The sequence below is a fragment of the Piliocolobus tephrosceles genome, chromosome 3 (assembly GCF_002776525.5).
Source record: "Piliocolobus tephrosceles isolate RC106 chromosome 3, ASM277652v3, whole genome shotgun sequence".
NCBI lineage: Eukaryota > Metazoa > Chordata > Mammalia > Primates > Cercopithecidae > Piliocolobus > Piliocolobus tephrosceles.
Genome location: NC_045436.1, coordinates 34752640 through 34773762, shown reverse-complemented (window position 1 = coordinate 34773762; position 21123 = coordinate 34752640). Strand labels below are relative to the sequence as shown.

General features: G+C 39.1%; 1 long non-coding RNA gene across 2 annotated transcripts in view; it reads left to right on the top strand.

Annotated features, from left to right (window-relative positions):
• The window catches only part of LOC111553267, a 128223-nt gene that overhangs the window by 94612 nt on the left and 12488 nt on the right, over nt 1–21123 (top strand). For both annotated transcript variants that reach the window (XR_002734878.2, XR_002734877.2), the window contains exon 5: nt 15568–15665. This is a non-coding gene — a long non-coding RNA (uncharacterized LOC111553267). The remainder of the gene's footprint in view (nt 1–15567; nt 15666–21123) is intronic.

Below are 21123 nucleotides of genomic sequence, written 5' to 3'. Positions count from 1 at the left end.
ACACACATACACACTCAAACTCATGCACACACCCTAAGGAAGATTAAAGATACAGTTTCAACAGGCTGGCACTAGAATTTATCTTAAGAATTAAACTTCTCTGTTCAGGTCAATGTATGGGGAGAAGATCAGGTTCCATGGGCATGATTCACAAGGAGATTATGAAACAGTAAAGGAACCAAGCTGTTTTCCCTAAGAAGAGGAAGGAATGTGGGAATTTGGAAATGGTGTCGATCAGAGAAAAAAGGAAAGTGAAGGAAGCCAAGGAACATAGCCAAAGGCTGGAACCTTTGGAGAAAGTTGAAGAGTGAGAAATGTCTAGCAGTGTGGGTGGTGACTATTAAGAATAGGGGTGTGTTATAAATAAAATCATGTTTCTTATACAAACATAAAATGAACGCATGTCAAAGATTGTATTTAACTTCTTAATTAATGAAACCAGTAAGATGTAAAAACCAGTTTGAAGCAAAATTTGAGGAACACACAAACACACACCAACACACACAAACACATGCAAAGAGGAGTGCAGAAATCATTTTGCTGAGATGCAAAACTGGTTAATATCCTATAGGACAATAATATATGTGCAAAATATTATAATGTTTGGCATCTTCTCTTCTGCATTATGAAATCAATTATGTTTCTACTAGTCAACATTTAAATGTTTCTTTGAAGAAGAATTATTTGCATTACTCTGTTTCTACATCTTAATTAATACTCCCTCTCACAGACTCCTAAAATAACCTAGTCAATAGAAAGACAATCCGAGATCCACACCTCTAAGGAATCAGACAATTCCCAGAGACCACTCCTAGATGCCTAGAATTGCACTGAGAGGACACTCCGTAATTGGTTTTGCCCATTTACAAATCTTTTGTCATTTTTCCTAACAGATAATAATATTCAACTTGAAGGATATTTTGAGATATAATTCTCTATCTTTCCAAATAGTAAAGTTTGGCACACACCTGTATGTCGAGTGCAGGCTATCTTTGAGAGGATGGTGTTCCAAAATATGAAGGAAATGAGCTGACTTTGAAGCCTAGATTAGTGTGGAGCAAGTAGAACAAGATCATTGTTGGGAATGATTTGTGAATGAGGTTTAAAACTCTGCAGAAGGAACTCAGCACTAGAGATGATCGGCAGGTTGGAAAGCACTGAAAATTAACAGAAATCTTACGGAGGCCTTTGTATTTTCTCCAAGATAAGGGATACTGGGCTAAATAGGATGACATTAATTCCTATGTTAATATTAAATCATAGAAAACGACAATGGCATTTCTACTTTAAAATGCATATAGTGGTTCTTTCTGGATACGGGATTATGGGTGATGTTGATCTCATTAAAAATATTTCTTTTTTTTTTTTTTTTTTTTGAGACGGAGTCTCGCTGTGTCTCCCAGACTGGAGTGCAGTGGCCGGATCTCGGCTCACTGCAAGCTCCATCTCCCAGGTTCACGCCATTCTCCTGCCTCAGCCTCCCGAGTAGCTGGGACTACAGGCGCCCGCCACCATGCCCAGCTAATTTTTTGTATTTTTAGTAGAGATGGAGTTTCACCGTGTTAGCCAGGATGGTCTCGATCTCCTGACCTCATGATCCACCCGCCTCGGCCTCCCAAAGTGCTGGGATTACAGGCATGAGCCACCATGCCCAGCCTTAAAAATATTTAAGTACCCTTTTTCATAACTTTTAATGTTTTGAATAATTTTCTATAATTATCGTCTGAAGCTTTTACAATAGCCATGAATTATTTTTATAATCTGAACAAACAACAAAGCTTTTTAAATGAAAGAAGTCCCAGAAATTTTAAGTTTTTGAAGCTGCATCAGAATGTCCCTGCACCAAAATTGCTGAACCAAAGTGAAAGCTTCACGCTGGCTTTGTCAAATGTCATGTGCTCTTCTTTGCATTGTGGAGGAGACTGTCAAATCCGGATTTTCTATGTCTGAGTTAGATAGGACTTGAACCTCAGGTGTTAGAGACCAAACCTCAGTTCTTACAAAAGGAAGATCTAATTGTACCTCAAACTAACTTGCAGTCCTTATTTTATGTAATGATTATTTTTTTGGTTAAAATTATTTTAAAACAGTATAACATTATACTGTTACTTTTTCTCTTATTTTGTAATCCTTAAAGTGGAAAAATCCATCCCGATTATCTAAGACAAAGCTAAATTGCTTGAACAGGGATTTTCCAAGACCATGGACCTTCTTCAGTCTCATCTCTTACCCTTCACCCTCAACCACCCCTAACCCCACCCTTCTACTCTGAGTTCCAGTTATGCAGATTGACTTTCAGCAGTTTGAGCACACTTCAAGGCTTGCTCTCCCAGAACTTCGCCATCACTTCCTCTAGGTCCCTTTATCCTGTCCTCATTTTCTTCATAGCATTAACATATAATATCAGAGTGAGAAACCTGATATATAGAAAATATATGTTTTATATGGATATATGCAAATATAAATATATAAAAATAATATATTATATATTATATTATAAAATAATATATATTAATTATATGTAATATTTTATTAATAACCAGTAAACATTATTGATATTTTATACGATATATAAAATGTATACTATATCTATCATTTTCTGAGTTTTTGCCCCATCCTTATCCTTATCCCACTATATTGCAGCTGTGTGTGTATCTATTTATATCTTCTTTCCATGAAGGCAGATGATCATGTCCACCCGGTACACCTCAGTGTCTCCATTGCTAAACGGCAGCCGGCACATAGCAGAGGTCAACACATATTTTTTGTTTTCATTAATTACTTGCCATTCTTCAAACATCACATGTATCTTCAACCTTCTAAGCTTTTAGAAATGAAATACTGTTTCTTCACTTATATTTGACATACCTACTTTTTGACTAAGACAATTTTTCTCATGTATGTTGAAGAAGTACCTTTGCCATGGTTCTTGAACTGCACCAAGACACAGCGGGATACCACAGACGGTTCACAGGGGGCGCTGCAGGGTATTCTAGAGTTTTGAGGGACATAAAGCAAGGTCTGTGGATATCATGTGAACTGCTAGCTTGTGGCAGTTCATGGTTTCACACTAGATTGTACATTCCTTTCAATGACTTTGTATCTTTGTGAAGCTGGGACTTAGTGGCTGCTGTGAGAAAAAGCAAGGACCATAAGATAATTGATGTGGGACAGAAAATGAGGGTGTCAGTATCCTTACTTCCAAGTGTTGAGAAGGGGCACAGTACCCACCAGGCACATAACTCTCAGTAATGCTAGCTGAGACTGAAATACAAATACTGTTTTTATCTTTTAAAATATGTATATCATTTTTAAACAGCTACTAAGCTGCTGGGACACACAAACTTAATAAGTTTATTAGTGTTCCCATTTCAGTCATTTAGGTCAAAATTCACAGAATTGAATTCATTTGATTACGCCTCTACTGTTTCAAATTGTCAAACATTTATGGAGTTATCAGTTTTTTAGTTGACTGTGGTCCATTTTTAGCACTACATTGATGAGGTCTTTTCCTTTGTACCCTCTTCCCTTCCTCCCCTAAGCCTCAGCTCTATCCCCTGCTTCCCCCTATCTCTCTTTGATCTGTATGAGTTTCCTTTTATACTGATTAGCACAATTCTAAAAGATTTGCTGATTCTGACTCATTTCCCTATTAACTAGTAAAGGGCATGATCTAGATGCATTTTCCCATGTATGGATCAGAGCTGAAAGCCCTATTAAATGAAGGCAAGTGTACATTTATCCCCCTCCCCTGGTATGCTCTATCCTTTTGTTTTCCTTATGCCTGATATCAGTTATCATTGACTACTTTATTTTGGTGCAAAATGAAGAACAGGTCCTCAAATAATTAGCTTGTTATGGGCAGTGATCAGAAACTTTACTTCTTACTTCACAGCAATTATTTCATTAAACTTCATCATCAGACTGCAATCATCCTTTTAGCATCAGTTCCCAACAAAGGTAACAGTCACCACTTGTTTTCTCTTTTCTACCTTCAAAGTGACACTTAATTAGGGCAAAGAAAACATTTCCCGGCATACATCCCACCCACTGCCTTTTGCTGAGCTTCTGTTCACTCCCACTTGGATCCCTTTGCTTCTTCCATCCCTCCCAAGTCTAGAGTGGACTCTTCAACCTCCTCAGTGTATGCCTGGACCCAGTGGGATGCAGTGCATCCCTTCAACAGTGCACACCTTTACCATTTAGTCCTCAGCATGCCTGCCCTATACCTAACCACACCTCATCCCACTCACACATACCACCTTTTCTTTGTCTACTCTGTCTACTACCACTTTCTCTAGTTCTCTTAGCAAGAGACAGTGAAGGAATAGGGTGTGGTGCATATCAACAGGCTTTTCACAAGACATGAATGTGTCCGTCTATCCATTTACAAAGGAATCAAGAGGTGCACATGGGATTTTGTGGGAAAGAATTCAGGGGAGATAGAGCAATGATTCTGAGAAGCTATATTTCTAGCACTATTCTAACCTGGGATTGGACAGAAAGGAGTGATAATGGTATATTTTCAAATAAAAGTGACCTTTAGTTTTCAATAATAGAATCTTTTGGCTAGCTCTCAATTATTTATTATTCTCATAAAGTTTGGCTGTTTTTATTTTATATTTTTGGCAGCCAGGCATTTGCTTCCTTGGCACATCTGGTCAGCGACTTGCAATGACTGTATTGTCTGTCCTCATTGAGAATATTAATGAAAATAATTAGAATGATTAAGGAAGTATTGCCCTTTTAGACAAGTTGGATAATGGGTTTCGAAATTTTTTCAAGTTAAGTAATGCTTGTTTAGCCTGCTGAGTAGGCCACTTAATGGCTAAGATACAAAATGAATGAGCATCATATATATTTGTTATCATTTTGTTTGAACAAAGATTTGAGATGTACAATCAGATAAATAGCCCCAAGTGTTTATGTGGCTATGTTTCTGTGTTTCTGTGGCATATAGCTATGCAACAACATTGGCTTTCCTTCTCTTACTTTTTACCCATAGCACTTGTCTTAATCTATGATCAATAACAAAGAGACCTTATTTCAACAGGCCTGGGATTTGTGTGTTTTGTCTGTCCACCAGCAGAAACACAAGTGATTTGTATATGTTGAAGAGACATTGATGTGTTATCAGAGTTTTCTCCTCCCCTCTCTTAACCTTTTCTGATCTGTCCCTTTTGCTTATTTGCATCTTGCTCTCTAGTAATGTTTGTTAACACGATTCCTGTGGTATATATATGGTAAGTGTTAGCTTATTATGATTCATGGTTTGTGTCTGGTTACTTTCATTTTCTTTTTTCATTTCAAAATAATTATTGACCCAATGATGTCCAGATTTCTTAGCTTCCTTCTTCCCTTTCTTTCCCTCTCTAGCTTGCTTCATCCCTTTCTTCTCGTCACTCTCGCTATTTTTCTGTCTTCTCTTTCTCCTTCCTTCTGTTCTCTCTCCCTGCTTTCCCATCTTCCTTCTTTCTCTTTTCTTTCCTCCCTACTTTCTTCTTGCTCTCTTTCTCTCCTTGCTCCTCCTTCCCTTCCTCCCTCCCTTCTTTCCTTTTTTCCTTCCTTCCCTCTCTGTTTTGTCTTGTCCCTTGCTTATCATTCTCTGATATCATCGCTTTATACTCATCATGCACTTAAAAGAAATGCTAAGTCCTGTGTGACTAATGAGTCAATTTCTTCTAATTGCTAGCCCTTTAATTCTGGTATGGAGATACTAGTAAGACCTTTTCAACTAGGGAATTCAGAGACATTTTAGGCAATCTATGCCAGAAGCCAAGTTCATTCTTCTGCCGATCCAGAAGTTTAGAAGTAATGACTGCATATATGGTGTACCACATGGCTTTCATGTCACACAGCTAAGAGAATAAACACCAACATTGCCATGGGAAATTTTATAATAGATTTTTCATATATTCTGTTTGGGTTTAATTATTGTTTAATAGTTTGCATAACTATGTGAATGTGTTTTTAGACCAAGATTTTTCTAGTTTTGTCTCATTAATATATATCAGGTACATTTCCCTAACATTGAACACTGACAGAAAATATGAGTATAATTTGTTCCTGAGCTGCTACTAATGTGAAATTCCTATCATAAGAGAGACTGTATTAGTATTATATTTTTGGCAAAAGATTCAGCCCTTTAGAAATTGAAAGGGTGTGGAAATTGATAGCAGCTGACAGAGATAGTTTGTGTAATAGAAATTTTTAGTAATAGGTTTTGTATGGCAGTTCTTCACAACATAGGGACAGTGTAAGCCTAACTTATTTTTAATTCAGACGTTGTTTGTTAAGAAATGGTTGTGAAATAAAGGTAAAAGTGATACCAAGTTATTATTTATACTTTGAAATTCAGCTTCAGTTATTTATTCATTTATCTTTTTAGATTGCATTTTCTTTTTTGAGACGGAGTCTTACTCTGTCGCCCAGGCTGGAGTGAAGTGGCATACTCTTGGCTCACTGCAACCTCTGCCTCCCGGGTTTAAGCAATTCTCTGCCTCAGTCTCCAGAGTAGCTGGGATTACAGGCGCGTGCCACCGTACCTAGTTATTTTTTTTTTTTTTTTTTCAGTAGAGACGGGGTTTCACCATCTTGTCCAGGCTGGTCTTGAACTCCTGACCTCGTGATCCACCCACCTAGGCCTCCCAAAGTGCTGGGATTACAGGCATGAGCCACTGCGCCGGGCTAGACTGCATTTTCTTAAGAATAGTCCAGAAGTCTCCATTGCTCCTGAACACATATATTAGGGCAAGCATCATATATTAGTAACTAATTAAGAGGGAAATATTTTAAAAGATCTAGTGAGGGACACTGTACTGAGAGTGAAAATCCGTAAGTCAAGGTTCTGGGGTTCTTACTCTTGTGTATTTGGCAAGTTTTGATGAAGCTGTGTTTTTAGGAAACATGAGAGGCCAAACAGGAGAGGTCAAACAGGAGAGGTAAAGTAGGAACATGGGTGTTTACTTATGTAAGTTTGGGCTACATTAACATCGTGTTACCTTGTAGTTGACCAATAGCTCAACAAAACACCCTCAGTTATGCTCTGTCTGCTTATAAGGCTTTTGATTTTAGCTTTTCCCTTCCTAATCCAGAACCATTTCCATAGAAACACAAATAAGAAGAGCATCATGAGAGCAATTTGTCTGCTTCTGCTTCCATTTAAATGGAAATGGACTTTACAGCAGAAAAAGCAACAGCAAAAACAACAACAACAGAGAGAGAGCTTTAATAAGTAATATTTTCAAATGCACCCTTAAAATTTAAACCTCTCAGTTGATAAAGTAGCTAAAAATTTGAACTATAACAAGGCAATTTTATACCTGGACAAATTATAAGGCTTGCACTTAAGCTAACAGGCTCCTGACCTTGAAATGCATGCTGGTGTCAGTACTGTTCAAACCTCTGTAACCTTTATATCCGGAGACATGTTCCATCTCTTCCTAGAGAGACCACCAAGGTGGGTGTGTGAGTGGTTACTATGGGTGAAGTAACTTTGGATTCTGCAGTATATTTTTTCTCTATTTCCACTTCAATAGAGCGCTTCTACTTTTTATGCCTTAAGCATATTCTGCTGCTGTATATTTGAAATATTAGCTGAGCACAAACTATAGGCCAGACATGGTGACAATGTAAGAACTTTACATTTTACCTTTTATTTTTATTTTTTGAGACAGAGTCTCACTCTGTCGCCCACGCTGGAGTGCAGTGGTGTGATCTCAGCTGACTGCAACCTCTGCCTCCCAGGTACAAGCAATTCTGCCTCAGCCTCCCGAGTAGCTGGGACTACAGGCATGTGCCACCATGCCTGGCTCATTTTTGTGAGCCAGGGACGGGGTTTCACCATATTGGCCAGGATGGTCTCGAACTCCTGACCTTGTAATCCGCCCACCTCGGCCTCCCTAAGTGCTGGGATTACAGACATGAGTCACCGTGCCTGGCCCATTTTGCCTTTTAAAGAAAAAAATGTCTTGCCCAGTGCTGAATAAACAAAATGTTTGTTTCTGATCAATAAAGGAAACGAAATTGGTTGGCAATATGAACAACACTGGGTCCTGTTAAAAGTCACTTAGTTCATTTCTCATATGTAAAAAGATACTTTGCTAAGCATTTTGAGGTTATTTTCCAAGTTTTTATTTCAGGAGTACTTTTTGAATATTTTAAGTTACAGAATTAAAATAAAAACCTAATTTCTAGAGAAGTTAAACAAAACCCAATATTAAACACGACAGATTGTAGTTCTTTTTACTTTAGTTGGATGAGTTAAATAGATTTCTGACTACAGTCACTTGAAGTGTTAGGGTTTCTGAGAAGCCAGAATCATCTTTATGGATGACATGGGAGGGGGAGTGTGAGGAGGGAGAGATGACAGAGTTTTAGGGGAAAAGAAGTAGAATGATGGCTTTCTAATGTAATGGAGAAATCCATTTGAGAAATAGCCGGTAAAAAATATTTTTTTTAAAGGCAAAGTGAAACGTAAAAGATTCTGTCTCCTTCCCTCCACAACACTCACTACTTGATCTCCAAGGGAGAGAGAAAAAGGCATGTTGTACAGGAAATGTCACCAGGCATTTTATAGGCCACACAGGGAAGGAAAACTGCCTTGCCTTGAATCCAACACAGCAGGCACCTGGGCACTGGCTGGAATAGAGAAATATGTTCAATGAAAGGTTTGTGATTTAAAAGTCCCTACCTTGTGTAAGTATAGCCTGAGACTGAATAGTCTTTGAAATTTTATTTTTTTGTCCTAAAAGAAAACCTGGGTCTGATCCTAGACACCTCACAAGTAGATGAGTAAAGGACAAACAATATAAGAAGAGTCCCAGACAAGAAAAGAATGACATTCCTCTTAGCTAATTATATTTTACGAATACCCTAGAAATTAAAATTATTATTTAATATAAGGCCATATTACATTTGTAGCTGTGTTTTATTTATAGTTTGCTACATTCATTTATGCTTATGTTAGCATTAGCATTTTAACTTCAGGGGAACATGGCCCAATTTAAGTAATAATTTCTCATGGTTTGTTACAGGTTCTATCAACAAATTCTTCCTAAATTTTTTTCCGGTATTTATTTATTCCCTGTGGAAAGGTACACAATAAAGGCAGGGCCCTGCACTGCTCATGGCTCTGTCCTAGAGCCTGTAGCAGTGCCTGACACAGAGCAAGTACTTCCCGTTTGTGCAATGAATGAAGAAAGCACAAGGATGCTTTTCCGTACTGTTAGGGGGAATCTCAAACTGGGAGACTCTAATTGATATTTTTGGTTGACATGCTCATGTCTTCAGTGCACACAATGGACAAGCACTAATGTGCTGTCTGCACGAAGCTTATCCAGGTTTAGCTTTGTTGCACCTAGACAGTGCCAGGTTGCAAAGAACCCAATTAGTGAGCTTCAGGGTCACATAGACCTGGGACTGCTGTGTGCACACTGCTCACTAACTGGGTGACTTTGGTAAAATTACTTCATCTTGCTGGGCCACATGTTTCTAATTTGAAAACAGAGAATCAACCTCAGTGGCTTGTGGTAAGGATTACATGGCATGGAACAGTGCCTGACCCAGGTAATGAGATGACATTCAAACACAGAGTAGCTAGATCCCCAAAATGGCTCACTTATCTTCATCTTCTCTTTGCCACTGGGGGCTTTGTGAGGTTTTAGAGACCTCTGATAGTACAAGATCTGATTTTTTTTTTTTTTTTTTTTTTTTTTTTTTTTTTTTTGAGGCAGGATCTCACTCTGTCATCAAGGCTAGAGTGCAGTGGCTCAATTATGGCTCTACCACCCGGGTTCAAGTGATTCTCCCACCTCAGCCTCCCAAGTAGCTGGGACTGGATTTTTAAAAAATCCTATACAGAGTGACAAAATCCAAAACAGTAATGTGCTCTAGACTTTTTTTTTTTTTTTAATTCCATCCTGAAATGGGCTTGGGCTTTAGCACTGAAGAATTTAGGTTGTATTGGTTTCCATTGTCATCATTTACCCTGGGGCTGCTTCATTATGAAATGATTCAATAATCTGCTTTCATTTTTCCTACTCCACACTACCTCCAAGACTCCTGGCAGAAGCTTTGTCTGACCTGGTTTATTTCTTCCCCAAACCCATGGTTTTCGTCTGTGTCCACTTCCACACCTGCTCAGGCCACTTCTCTGTCAGTACTGCACTTCCCTGTCTTCTCCACATGGCCCAGGATGCTTCCCCACTGCTGTTTTACACTGATCTCTCTTGGCTCTGGCCTCCCATACCCTTTTCCGCCTGCTGGCCACTATCCTCTGTTCCTTTGCATTGTTCGCCAATAATTTACCAAGTGCAGAGATTTTGGTTCTGAGGGTGCAAACATTTTGGGTACAAAGACCACGACTAGCATTTAGCATGGAGTCCAGCACATGGTAGGCACTTGATAGATTAATATCGGAATTGATTGCTTTGTATGTACTGGGGATTTTTTTCTGTTTTGAGACAGGCTCTTGCTGTGTCACCCAGGTTGTAGTGAAGAGGTGCGATCACAGTTCAGTGCAGGTTTGACCTTCTTGGCTCAAAAGATCCTCCCACCTCGGCCTCCTGAGTGGCTGGGATTACAGACATGTTACACCACACCAGGCTAATTTTAAAAATATTTTTGTAGAGACAGAGTCTTGCTGTGATGCCCAGGCTGGTCTCAAATTCCTGGATTCAAGTGATCCTTCCACCTTGGCCTCCCAATGTGCTGAGATTATAGGCATGAGCCACTGCACCTGGCCTGTATTGGGGATTTTCCTCCCACAGTATCAAGAACTGTTCAGGTAATCTAGCAGGTATTTAGTGGGCTGAAGAACATACAAGAACCTCAGCCTGGGTGGCCTAATTTATACCAGTTTGCTGGAGCAAGTAACATATTTGTGACTTCCTAGAAATATAAATACCCCATTTTCTATTATACTGAAATTGGTTTGCAATGTGATTTTCCTCTACAATTTCCAGAAGATTTAGGAGCTCCTTATTTCAGCAAGTAGATGAATTGCTCTACTTCACAAGAGAGCTGTGGCCTCCAGGAGCAGCCATTTTTCTTCCAAAGCATTTCTCTGCCTTTGCTCATTGAGAGATTAAAAGAATATATTGAAAAGATTATGTTTTATTAACACTGTATGGTGTCTTTGATGAGGCTACCACATATAGTTTGAAGAATGACGATGGAAACTGAAATGATGGGTGGTTAGAGCAGGGTCTTTTTTGCAGAATATGTAGCATGAGGATTTGATGGTGTGAGACACCATTCCATTCCTGTGTCCACTACTTGCTCAACCCCAAAACAGGAGCCACAAAGGAACACAGGCAGCCACCCAGAGGAAAGGCACCATCTTCCAAAGAAATGTCTATTTTCCCTTTTATGAAAAAAAAATTGATACAAAATTTTTACGTACTTATGGAGTACATGTGAACATTTGCTGCATGTATAGAATACGTAATGATCAAGTCAGGGTGTTTGGAGTACCCATCACCTTTAGTATTTATCATTTCTATGCATTGAGAACATCTCCAGTCCTCTCTTCTAGCTGTTTTGGAATATACAATACATTGTTGCTAGCGCTTGTTACCCTAGTCTGTTATGCAACATTGGAGCTTATTTTCTCTATCTAACAGTATGTGTGTACTCACTAACCAACCCTTCTATATCCCCCCTCCCACCCACACATCCTTCCCACTTTTTGGTGTCCATCATTTTTGTCTCCATCTCTATGAGATCAACTTACTATTTGGCTATAAAAAAAAGAATGAAATGTCATTTGCAGCAACATGGATGGAACTGGAGATCATGATGTTAAGTGAAAGAAGCCAGGCCCAAAAAGACAGACACTGTATGTTCTCATTCATATGTGAGAGCTAAAAAAGAAACATTTCTGTTCACATAAATAGTTTTTACCTGGAGACTGATTATAGCCCTGCAGTTTGATTTCATCACATTTCACTGTGTTCTGTGCCACCAGGTTTTTTCCTTTCATCCTAGTCTGGACTTATTTCTCCAGTTTCTAACTTAGATTCATTGACGTAAAGTTATCATTCAAAAAGGGGCCATGAATTATCATGATGTGTAGGTCTCATATCACAAGTCAACTCCAGTTAATTCTTAAGAAGTTTCTAATATGGTGGGTAGAGAAAGACTTAGAGGTGGTCTCTGGGCCCAGAGGGAATAAATGTCAAGGGTAATTAGAAGTATCTGTTGGAAGAGGGAGGGGCTGGTGACTGTTGGGAAAAGCATTTTTCTCTCATGCCATAATCACTAACTTTTCTGACTGATATCCTTAAAACCCATTATTAATTTCCTTGCACCTCATAGTGTGTATATCATAGCATAGGTAGAGTGCTGCAAATGAACACAACTGAAAGTCACCATCTTGTTTTAAAAATATTTATTTAAAACATTTTGCCACGTGGCAAAAAAAAAAAAAAAAAATTATAAAAGTACATAAAGCATAAGATGAAAAGTAAAATTCTCCCTCCCTGTCCCTCCACATAATGCCTCCTAGATCCTCTCTTCGAAGCTAATGTTAAACAATCTTTGAATACCCATCTTCAAAAATGCTGGAAGAAGATTCAATTACAAGTTTTCCCTCTGAGCCTCTTCTTGCAAGTTGCTAGGAGCAATGAAAATTTACCATATGGTTCCTGTCCTCAGGAAGCACACAATCTAGCTGATGAGAATAGCGTGCTGAGGACGTGTGGCAGGAAGCGCCCTGGGAGCACTAGGAGGCATTTGAGCTGGGCTGAATCTGATGACACTCTAGTGGCCATGTTGCCATGACAATTCTGTCTTCACCTTCAGATGTGTTGGCTTTCATGCAGGAGGCTAACCCCTTCTCCTGCTTGTTTTCTGCCATAGGTAAATGAGAGGCAGCTGAGGCCCAAGGAGCACTGCAGGGTGGAGGTAGGTGGGAGGGAGGGGATGTTACTGTGCTCCTAGACTTTGGGGGGAGATTCCATTGGCTTCTGACCAGTCTGGGAACAATCGCCTGAGATATGAAGCCTTTGGATTTAGAATATATTTGCAGGGTCCCTGAAATATCCATGAAAAGCATTGCTCTAACTTTAGCAGATGAGCTGGTTCTGCAGAACCCACCTCCTCCTATCATGTGGAGTTGGCCTCTTCCTTCCAGATACCTACTGCCAAGATTTCTGCTAGCTCCTGGTGGTGGCAGCTGTGCTCTGATTCTGGACCATTCTGGGAAGATTTTAGGTCTTGGCAGGCCCAATATTGTTCCTCTTCCAGGACAAGGAAGTTTCCAGGCCAAGGAAATTTCCAGGACAAAGAAATCTGCTGTCTTCACATCCTCACAGCAGCTACCTTGTAGTGCAGGAGACAGCTATTTAGCTAGTTGACACATAGCTACCATGAGGATCTTCCTGGGCTGGTAAAGCTCAGATGGATCAATGCACACAAATACCAGAGATAACACAGTGCTGAACTCAGCTCACTTTCAGTTTTTTCCTCTTTTTTTCTTATTCTGTTTAATCAGCTGATAGGTCTGGAACTCTACCTTCTGAGAACAGTCTCCTTAGGCTTACAGAAGAGAAATGTCTTCTATAAACACTTGCACAAGCTTGATGGAGGCATATCATTAGGTCCAGGAAAGGCACACCCTCAAGGCCAGCTTAGTAGAGTCCATCAGAGGAGTTTTACCTGGAGCTGGACTGTTTCCACCTCTAGGGCATTTGGTTTCTTGATTCATTAGGAATAAACACCATGCAAGGTTCAAAGGTTCTCTACCTTTTCACTACTGAAACAAACAAAATCCTCAGCAGTTCTGCCATAGTGCTTTAATAGAAATAAAATTTATATTGTCCTTGTGTTAAATCTCAGAGGCTCTGTTAGTATAAATACAGTTGAAGTCCTACTATGAAAACCTGTCAGTATGGTGACAGAGGCTTTGTCTTGTAGATGGTGTACCATGAAACATCCTCCTAAAACTCCCATCACTAGGAAGCTCCAGCTCTGCTCAGTACAGTCATCTTTCTTCCTAGATGGAGTCAAGAGTGATGCCTTGTGTGTAGAATACCCACCATCTCTCAAGAACTGAGATTCTGTGAAGGTGAAGAAGAGGGAAGCCAGCAAAATCTAACTGCTGGTTATCCATTAGAGAATGCTCTATGCACAGAAAGGCAACCAAAGGGATATGAGATGGAGAATATTTTACATTATCCTCTAGCTCCGTATACATTCCTAAATGTCTAATAGCAAAATTTGTGATGTTTATGTTGGCATGGCATTTCAGGAGTACTGTGCATAATAAGGTTACAGGATGACAACCCATATGTTCAACTGCCTTCTTGTTTACAGGTGTCTCCATTTCAATATCCAACACCAAACTCAGGATCTTTCTTAGGTCTTCAAACATGTCATACTTCTACTTGCCTCAGGGTGTTTGCACATGATGTTTTACCTCCATGTTCCTTCAGATGCTCCTTGGGAGGAGCTTCAGATGCTTCCCAAGGAGCTTCAGATGGTTGTAGTCACTTTGTCTGACCACACACATGTATGTCTCATCTCATGGTGAACCAAATAGCTCTCTATCACGTTCCACATCTTCTGCCTCATTTAGCCATTTCAAAAGCAGGAAACACTGTTCAGGAATGCAGCAGGGTATAAATATGCCTATGGATCCACAAAAATTTACAGCCATGACTATAACATAATCAAACTGCATAGATTACTTTCGGATCACTGTATTATTATGGTCAACTTTTTTTTTTTAATGAAATTCAGTCTTTTCTAGTATTAAAAATTTCACAAAAGAATGAGCTGCTTAATTTCCTCTGTAGGCTGGGGACAAGAGAAAGTAATCATGAGCCCTCAGCTTACTAGGAATATTATTGTTACTTTTAAGTCTAGCAAAAATCCTGTCAATTCATATATACTTCGTTGTGATTAATTATACTGCTGGAGATTGTTTACTTAGGTTCAAGTCGTTTTAAAAAAATGATATATCAGCTACCTGTATAATGAGGGAGAAAAACATTTACCATTTTCAAGCTTGTCTGATTATTATTTGCTGAATATATAAATATGTGTTTGGTCACATTCTTTGAGTTAAAAGGACTTCGGGTAGAATTATTCCCCTAATTTATGACACTCTTTCATGCTAATAGTAAGTTGATTATAAAATGAGGGCATAATGCTTGGATTTTCTGTGAATTAATTTTGCAAGTCAACTCGGTTGAACAATTCTACAGATAAAGAAGGATCGTGACAGAGGTGTGAGTTGTCAGAGAGGGTAGACATGAACAGCCCTAATGGTTATTCATATGTACCTTCTGAGCTGCATTTATTCAATTTGCTTATATGTGATTCAAAGCAGCTTGACAGTTTGACCTCTCATTCTTGATTTGGTTTTTATTCTCAGAGTGTATCTCTTTGCATGAAAGTTATGATGCTGGGATGTCTTTCTGAGGGCAATCACATGCACCAGAAGAAAAAGATGCTGAACTGATAGGACTCTTGATAATGCTCTAATCATCCCTCCCTCTCCCCACCCGAGAGTAACGTAACTCTTTGGATGATATACTATCCAAAGTACATAATTTTTTCCAGGCCCCATGGAGCTGGCTTCGTAGGATGAAACTGTAATGCACCAAGAAGTAAAGGAACAATTGGGTTTCATGACTTTAAAAGTCCAACATTGGGAAGAAGTAAGTAAAGGGCAATTTTTACTTTAGCTTTCCTGCCACAGATTTGGTTTTAGCCTTCCTGGGGAGTAAAAATCCAGGTAAGTGAGCTGAAGATGTCAGTGAGCTTCTTGAAACTAATGATGGGGTTCTGGAGCTGTGCTAAGGGTCTTAAAAAGCCTGGTGGAAATTATGCCTTTGTTTCCATTAGCGCTGATTAGCTGACTAAAATATCAAGGTTCTGTAGTTTAGGTCAGTGTAGCATTGACATCTCTGGTTGATCTTATGTACTTTTATGCATTGACCCATTATCCTTTGGTCAATAAAAATTGTAAAACTATCTTTCTTGAAATTGATTTGATAGCCATATTTTTCAAAATATATCGTCCATATAGAGAAAATTCTCTAAAGAGGTTATTGGTGGGGAATAGTTGTTGAATCCTTGATCCACAACATCTCCTCTGGTGATGAGTGAGGTGTGAATGGTTCTTGAGACATGGCCAGTCCAAAGAGCACAGAGTTCTGGGCAGGTCGATTTTATTGAAGGTCAGCTACAGACAGCTGATTATGTTTCAGACTGGACTTTGAATTCAGCCTCTTCCATGGAGAAGCCAGCCAGAGCATACTATCACTACATCTGCAAGCTGAAAGGCTCAAGGAGCGAGGCTCAGGGAGAAGCTCGATGGGACTTTCAGAGCCAGCTTTGTAGCTGTAACATAGCTGGTCTTCTTTCACCCATTAGAGCTCCAGCAGGCACTGCAGGCCTCCCTGCTTGACCTTCCCTTGGAAGCTAGGGTTGCCTGAGCAAACCTGCCCAGCACTTAGTGGGTGCATTTCTTAACTCAGGCTGCAGTTGAAGACCAAGAGGATCGAGTTCATCCCTAGCAAACCATCAAGCTCATTTTTTATTTTAGTTGACTGCAAAAAACTAATTTAAGTTTAGAAATATTTTATTAGCTTAATTTTTAATTTTTAAAATTGCATGCATGTCTATTTTTAGTTTTTAGTTAAAACTAAGTAAGTCAAAGCATTAGACACTTGGCTGTAAATCTGACAGGGATGCTAGATGGAAGTTGTATCCTGGTGAAATTACACTGAGAGACCTTATATCACCTGCAACTTTTGAAATTTTGAATATTAGCTCAATCCTGTATAAATGCTGGAACATTACAATTTTCTAATTTGGGTTCCTTTTGTTTTAATTTAACTATAGAGAGAAGTAGAATAGGTGTGATGGCTTATGACTGTAATCCCAAAACTTTGGGAGGCCAAGGCGGGTGGATCACCTGAGGTCAGGAGTTCGAGACCAGCTTGGCCAACATGGCAAGACCCTGTATCTACTAAAAGTACAAAAATTAGCTGGATGTGATGGTACACGCCCGTAATCCCAGCTACTTGGGAGGCTGAGGCAGGAGAATCACTTGAACCCGGGAGGCAGAGATTGCAGTGTGCCAAGATTATGCCACTGCTCTCCTGCCTGGGTGACAGCAAGACTCTGTCAAAACAAAACAAAACAAAACAAAACAAAACAAACAAACAAAAAACATCACAACAAACTCCTTTATATATTTTTTAAATGAAAGGAAATACACATTAGTAAATAGATTCAAAAAATAGTATTAAAAATACACATAAAGTTGGAGTCCTAGTTTCCTTCCTCAAACCCATTATAATCACTTTCTTCTCAGAGACAATTACAAACCAGGAATTTGTAATACATTTTTCCAATCCATTTAAAAATGTTTTAACTACTTGTATGTGGTATGGTTTTGGCATTTAAAGTTTTACATAAGCTAAATCCTATTATACATTCTGTTTTATTAGGTTGATGCAAAATTTTATTAGGTTGTACTTTTGCACCATCCTGATAGAATTTGCTTCCTACATTCCACCACATTCATTCATTCAATAAATACATATTTTCTGTCTACAGTGTTCTAGGTACTTTTCTAAGTGTTAAGGCTACAGATGAATAAAATGGGAAAAATTAACCTGTCTTCATGGCATTTATCTAGTAATTGGAGAAAGACAGCCAAAGAAAGAAATCAAGTGTGTATTATATCCAATGGTGAGAACATAAAGAAAATAAAACAGGAAAAGGAGAATGCAGAGAAACAGGCATAGGCATTTCTGGAAAAACGAGATGAGTCCTGAGGATTTCAAAAGACAAAGGAGTGGTAAGTCCCAGAGGGTTGCTTGGAAGGGAAAGGTTGATAGAGATGTGGGGGATTCACCTGGAGCAAGCAGCAGTTGGGGTTTCTTCCTGACTGGACCAGATGGAGGTATTAGTAAGATCTATTTCTGTTGATACAAAAGAACCTGACTTACAAATGTGAGCATTCCATGCTATAGAACATTCCATTTTGCACATATGCCACATTGTATTTATTTATTCTGTAATTGATACCATTAGGCTATGTTCCTCTATTTGTTTTTCTCACTGAAAATATTGCTAAGAAAATTCTTGTTCACTTCTCCTTGCATTCATGTGCAAGAGTTTTCCTATAGATAAGCCCAGAAATGGAATAGAACATTTTTTGTTACACACACTTTCAACTTTATCAACACTGATAAATTACTTCCCAGAGTGTCTGTGTGCATTCCCCCAGTGTTTGAGTTAGCACATGAAGAAGCCGTTCTGTTTTCTTACAGCCTTGCCAACACTAGATATCATGTGTCATTTTAGTTTTTGCCACTCAGATGGTTGCGAAGTACAATTTCATTGCCTTAATTCCACTTCTCTTTTTGTTAGTGATGTTAAGCATTTATTTGTTTATTGGCCTTCACAATGATGCTTGTATAAACTTTCATATACTTTGTCTATTTTTACCTTCATATTGTTGGTTTACTGAATGATTTACTTGAGTTTCTTATACATTCTGGATATGAAGCCTTTGTAATACACTCTGCAAATATTTTCTCCAAGTCTGTTCCTTGTTATTTATCTTTGCCTATGCTGTTTGTAAATGTAGTTGGTTTTTCATTTTGATACGGTCCAACCTATCAATCATTTATTTTAGAATGGAACTTTTCAATGTCTGAAGAAATTCTTCAATATTCCTGTGTCACAAAGGTATTCTCAATCTATCTCATCTATCTGTCCATCTGTTTATCAATTATCTATCTATCTATCTATCTATCTATCTATCTATCTATCTATCTATCTATCTTTCTATGTAATTTATCCATCCATTATCAAAGGTTGTATCTTCACATTGTAGTCTGTAGTGAATGCTGTGGAGCATAGCTCAGATTGTTTCTCAAGAACATTCTCCAACTGCTAGAAGCATTGCCTTCTAACAGCTTGTAGCTCAGTTTCTTTTTCAAAATTACTCTCAGTCAAATGAAGCTGTTTTGCTGAAGATAGCTCACTCCTCAGAGACAGGCCTGCATTCAATTACTACTTCACCCAGGAAGACAAGAGCCTGGCCCCTGAACTTTATTTGGAACTTTTCTAAAGGCACAGTCCAACCTCAGGCTTTCTATGAGACTAACTTAGGACTCCGCCAAAATGTATCAAAGTTCAACTTTTCTCTCTGTGCAATTTTACTTCCTTCCCTCATTTATGCTAATCACTCACTAATAAGCCAGCTGCATGCCAATCTCCATCTTAGAGTCTGTTTTCCAGAAAACCTCATCTGTGACAGTTGACACTGGAAGTAATCCTAGGAAACAGATTCTAAAGTAGATTTGGAGCTGGATCACCTACTAACTGACTGGCAATAATGATGCATGTCATAGATGAAATAATGATAAACCCTGGCATGTGGCAGCTTAAAACTTGCAATGGGGGAACTGAGAAGGCATAGTGCCAGAAGAAAATGCACTGGTGGGTGCAATATCTCAAGTGATTGAGAGATTCTTAAGAAGTAGTAAGAGTTTATAAGGATTTAGGAATTAGGTGGCTGTTGCTGGGAGCTATTGGTGCATTGGAGAAAGACACAAACAAAGCTGAGGACAATTAACCACCAATTTAAGGTTCTGTGATAGCCAGATGATGTTCTCGGAGGTATATAAATAGATACCAGCTTCTGCAGCTATAAGGCAAAGAAAGTTGAGGATCAGTCCCAGGGCTAAGAATACAGATGGTAGAACTCCAAAGAAAGTTGAGTTCTCAGCCCTTGAAAGTCAACTACACGAAGTTTCGGGCAGTGTTTGGGAAGCAGTGGGATTCTAAGACTTGGTATTGAAAATACTGAGTTAATGCACTCAAAAATCTTAAATTATTAAATTCTCCTCAACACTCCAGGCCAAATAAGTGGTCCACTTATTGCTGTTAAGAGTCTATTGCTCCTTGTTTATATTAAGATTATGCAGAGGTCTTCTTTGTGAGAAAACATTTTCCACCCCTAAAGTCTCTCCTGCTTCCTGCCCTTAACTAGGGTTAAGTAATAACATAATCTAGACAGCGAGGTCTGAACCTGCTAAGGGAAGAACAGGACTACACTGGGAAGAGCTACAGGACCTGTCTAACATATCCCAATAGGAGACGGGAGAGTAGGTATTGCAATATAACATACTCAGGGTGCTAGATCAAATAAGATGATGTGTAAAGTTTGATAAAGGAGACTTTAGTGATTTGGGAACAGTCATTCATGATACAAGTTTTCATATCCTGATAAGGACCCTGGAAGTCAGTACTAACATGCTTTTAAAATGGCTCTTGAAAACTTGGAAAAAGTGAGATCCCCACATTGCTAAGGTCTGAGTGTGTCTCTCCCAAATTCACATGTTGAAACCCAGATGATGGTGTTAGGAGGCAGAGCCTTTGGGCAGTGATTATTAGCTTATGATGGTGTAGGCCTCTGGATGAGATTAATGCCCTTATAAAAGAGACCCTGGATAACTGCCTTGCCTTTACCACGTGAAGACACAGTGAGAAGGCACCATCTATGAAAGAGGAAGTGGGGCCTCACCAGACACCAAATCTGCCAATGCCTTGATCTTGGAATTTCCAGTCCCCAGAACTAAAGAGAAATAAATTTCTGCTTTTTATAAGCTACTCATTCTGTGGTAGTTTGTTATTGCAGCCTGAATAGACTGAGACACAAATCATATGAAGCAGAAATTCCAGAATCATTGCCGGCAGTGGAAGACGGTATTTAAAATAATAGGAAAACCATCCTGGCCAACATGGTGAAACCCTGTCTCTACTAAAAATACAAAAAACTAGCTGGGTGTGGTGACATGCACCTGTAGTCCTAGCTACTCAGGAGGCTAAGGCAGGACAATCGCTTAAATCAGGGAGGCAGAGCTTGCAGTGAGCCGAGATTGAGCCACCGGACTCCAGCCTGGTGACAGAGTGAGAGTCCATCTAAAAAAAAGAACAAAATCATAGGAAAGTGAGCCTGCTAGAGAAGATATACTACATAAAGCTGGAAAAATACTACAAGAGGCTAAAAAACCTCCCAGTTGACTATGTTTTATGAGAGGGTCCAGAGTACACTTCATTTATCAAAATGATGATGTATAAACTGGTAAG